A 4,027-nucleotide genomic window follows, 5' to 3' on the forward strand; every position below is an offset into this window, starting at 1 on the left:
AGGTGAATTAGAAGAAGGCAGATGGGACGCCTCCATGTCTGTCTTTCTGCCTGTCTGCCTGTCTGTCTGTCTGTTGGCTGCAGGTTGAACACACTCTGCTACTCCTACGGTCTAAATGAGGAACCCCTCTCCTCCTTTTCACACACACACACACACACACACACACACACACACACACACACACACACACACACACACACACACACACACACACACACACACACACACACACACACACACACACACACACACTTACTGTCTCCCCCTCTCTCTTTCTTTTTACTTTTTAATGGGGCACGGGCCTGGGGCGCAGAACCAGCTCCCTCCGGAGCAACACACACACAGCATGCACACACACTGATCATACATTACAGACACACCTGGATGCCCTTGCTCATGGTGTGATCCGCACAGAGAGGCAGAAGAAAGGGAAACCACGGCTCCCCAAATGATGCCCCAGTCTGTGAGATGATGAATCTGGTTGGTGATTAGTTAGTTGAGGAGGGAGGCGCACTGCTTAGGCCCTTTTAATGGGCCATAATTTGGAAGATAACTGTATTGTCCTATCTCTCTTGACATTTAAATCTAATCAGACCCTGCTGGTTAGCGCTGTGGTCCAAGACGAGGGAGCCTGGGAGGGATGAAAAGCCTGCTAGCGGAGAGGGATTGGCCCGTAGTGGATCATGCATCCCTATGGGCTCAGGCTAGGCAATTAGAAAACAAGGCCCCGGCACACATATCATTTCCTACATTCCTTTCTCATTTATTTTCCTTCTAACTGACGATTACAGAGCCTCAGATTCAGGGACAGAAGAGAAATTCACTTCCCCATCTACACACACACACACACGAGGGAGTCACTCCAAGGCCTGTCCTCTGCTCCTTATTGCCACAGATGAGATTCTCAGTTTGATTAACACTTCTCTTTCATCCTCTTCATTAGTGGGGGGAAAGCAACTGCAGCAGGCGAGGCCCGTGAAAAGAGGGCATGAATTAGAATCCACTTATTCCATAGACTGCCACTAATTCCGCACAATGGCGGCAAATGGTGGGAAGTAATAAGAAAAGGGTGTTTGTAATTGTGTCTTTGGATGGTGCGGTGCAAACTCCAGCAGCTGTTTCTGTACCGCAAAGCAGGCCGGCGTTGGAGGGTCCGCACCGCTCCGCTCGATAGAGCTCGAGCAATACACGCGTGTAGACGAGCCAATTTCCTCTGGCGGAGCGTCTTGCTGAGCGGAGGAGCCGGGCCCCAGTCAATGAGAACCACCTGGTGCTGAAGGAAGTGATTAGGGTCGGCACCACAGTGAGCGAAGAGCTGTTTTGTTAAGGAGGATTGAGATGCGGGGGGGGGGCGGGGGGGGGTCTCACCCGAGTGTGGTTTGTTGGAGAAATATTGACGTTAGGTTATTTTGTCAAAGTGAGATCTGAGGCGCAGTGTTGTTTTGTTGGTGCTCAATTAGAGGGGATTATTTTGGTTGCGGCATGTGTTTTGGGTTTGGACGCCGGTGCTGATTGCAGAGTGGGTTTGAGCGTGGGACGTGCCACAACAGTGGGGTTGTGGGTTCAGATCCCACACAGACTACACACATACCCACTTAGAAGTCAAAATAGTTCTGAGGGTGGCTAACCATAGAGAACATGAACACTTTGTCTGCTGCATCAATGGGAATTTTTATTGCAACCACAAAAATGCGTCTGTAAATGTAGAGAGAATGGTGACAACATTCGCATGGGGAGAGGCTCAACTTTAGCGGGGGCCACCCATACAACAAACAGACCCTTTGGTTTCAAGCCCCATTCAAAGGCATTCGATGCACGTTGATAAAGTACGTCACTGTGGCATTACATTAACACACGCATTGCAAAAGTCAAATGTGATTTCCTCTCAAGGATTCAAGAGGACATTTTATAAGCTGCATTTGTAATTGTTTACTTCGAGGAACCTTAGTCTGATAAAGAAATGTCCTTGGTTGGCCAAATATCATTACTGCGCTTAATTGAATGAGAACTAAACATCTTTTCATCCTTTTTGTATTCACCATATTAGTTGCAGAGATGCAGAAAAGGTTCTACAACAAAGTCTGACGTGCTAAGAAACAAGCAATCAGAGCCTTTTTTTAAAGAAGCCAAAACCGTACCACTTGAAGGACATCATTAATTTAACTATTTGCCTTTTTGTTTTTTCTCCCAAATACACTTGGCTAACCTTGAGGTTTTTTAAAACGTTATATTTGTGTTTTCGCTCTGCTCGTCTGACTTCTTTATTGCGATGTGGCCGCGTTCCCAGTTTCTCGGCAATTAACTTGGTGAGTACAATGTTGTTATTAGCCACGGAAATAACACCGGAATGATCCTCTTAAATTAAACAATACATGATTAAGGCTCTCCTCGTTTTCCGCGAGACAAGCCCCCAGAGCTGCAGCTCCGAGCCCTCCGATCATCTGAAGGCTCGTTCACTTTGATGATTATTTCATTTATTTGACCTTTTAATTTAACCGGGCATGTCAGATCCTTCTCTGCTACCTAAGCTGGTGTGTGTGTGTGTGTGTGTGTGTGTGTGTGTGTGTGTGTGTGTGTGTGTGTGTGTGTGCCTTCCTGCAGCGGTTATCACAGTTGAGTGAATGTTGGCTCGCGGACAGTAGCTCTGATCACATTTGATGATGGAAATACATACCACAGAGGATTGTGTGTGTGTGTGTGTGTACATGAGTGGGAGCAATGGCAGGGAGATCAAGGGGGTCAAGAGTGTCCTTGTCCTCTCTGTCTTTGATTGTTTGTCTTCATTTTTCATCTTCATTTTTTGTTTCTTCTTTTTTTATTTGCTTTTTATCCCACATTTCCCCTCTTGTCGTTTCCTATTTCCTTTAAGGGACCTACATTCTGTCCATCATTCCCCATGCCTCATTACGGCTCTCCTCCTCCCTGCCTGTGTCCTCATTGTACCTCTCTCTGTTTCTCCTCTAATCTCTCTTCATCTTTGTTCATCCCTTCATCCCTCCCCAGTCTGGATCTAGGCATTTAGGCCTCTAATTGAGCTGGCGTCACTTGAATACTTCATAAAGCAGGAACAGCAGAGAGAATCCCGCCATTGTTTTCTCAGAGAGAGTGGGCAGGGGCTGATGTGTGTGTGTGTGTGTGTGAACGTTTTTGAGAGGGAGGGAAGTAGAAACTATGGAACATTTTGCAATTATATGATATATAATAATGTCCACCAAGCTACAACAACAAGTGGACTCTCACGTGTTTTTCAGAGACCATTAAAGGGGCTCAATTATGCTTTTTGGGCTTTCTCACTTCTGTAACATAACATTCTATTGACTAAAATAGCAAGATAAAAGGACAAACAGTCACCCAAAAATAACCCCCATGATGTACCCAATATATTCACCCATTGTCCTAATTATTTTCTTTATATATATCTAAAGACAATCACTTCTCCAGTTGGAGGATTTGCTGGTGACCTCAGCAGAGGTTATGTTTTCAGTTCGGTTCGTTTGTCAGCGGGATTACAGTTCACTGAGGTCTGCGCTCTGAGTGTCCTTCTAGTTTTTGATCTGATTTATTAAATTACTTATGTCTTTAGTTGGTTGGACAATATAATATTTGGAGGATTTAGCTTGAAATCATAATTTATTTGCTAATGTCTGATGTTTTATACCTAGAAACGATAAATAGCAACACAGTACTAGTTGCAGCCCTGCATGCCTTATTTGGTTATCTTTGTGCTTGTTAGATAGAAAAAAGTCATAAAAGAGCTTACACCCAATTCCTTTCCTTGACATATTTCAAACAATGTGTTTCACATTTTCAAATTTGATTTGATTTTCTCAGCTGACACACCAACCATGGCCCCATTCCCAAAAAGTGAAATGTGTTCCTCTTCCAAAATGTGTTTTGGACAGCAACTTTGGCTTTGCGCTCCAACACACACACGCACGCACGCACGCACGCACACACACACACACACACACACACACACACATACGTCACTGTTCAGAATTACAATGATTCAGTTCATGAGGAGATG

The 4,027-nt window shown here is 44.9% G+C and overlaps 1 long non-coding RNA gene across 2 annotated transcripts in view; it reads left to right on the forward strand.

Annotated features, from left to right (window-relative positions):
• LOC104953829 (uncharacterized) overlaps positions 1–4,027 on the forward strand; it is a 71,901-nt gene that overhangs the window by 37,880 nt on the left and 29,994 nt on the right. The gene's annotated exons all lie outside the window — the stretch shown is intronic.

The sequence above is a fragment of the Notothenia coriiceps genome, unplaced genomic scaffold, assembly GCF_000735185.1.
Source record: "Notothenia coriiceps isolate Sejong01 unplaced genomic scaffold, NC01 NC01_scaffold00022211, whole genome shotgun sequence".
Lineage (NCBI taxonomy): Eukaryota > Metazoa > Chordata > Actinopteri > Perciformes > Nototheniidae > Notothenia > Notothenia coriiceps.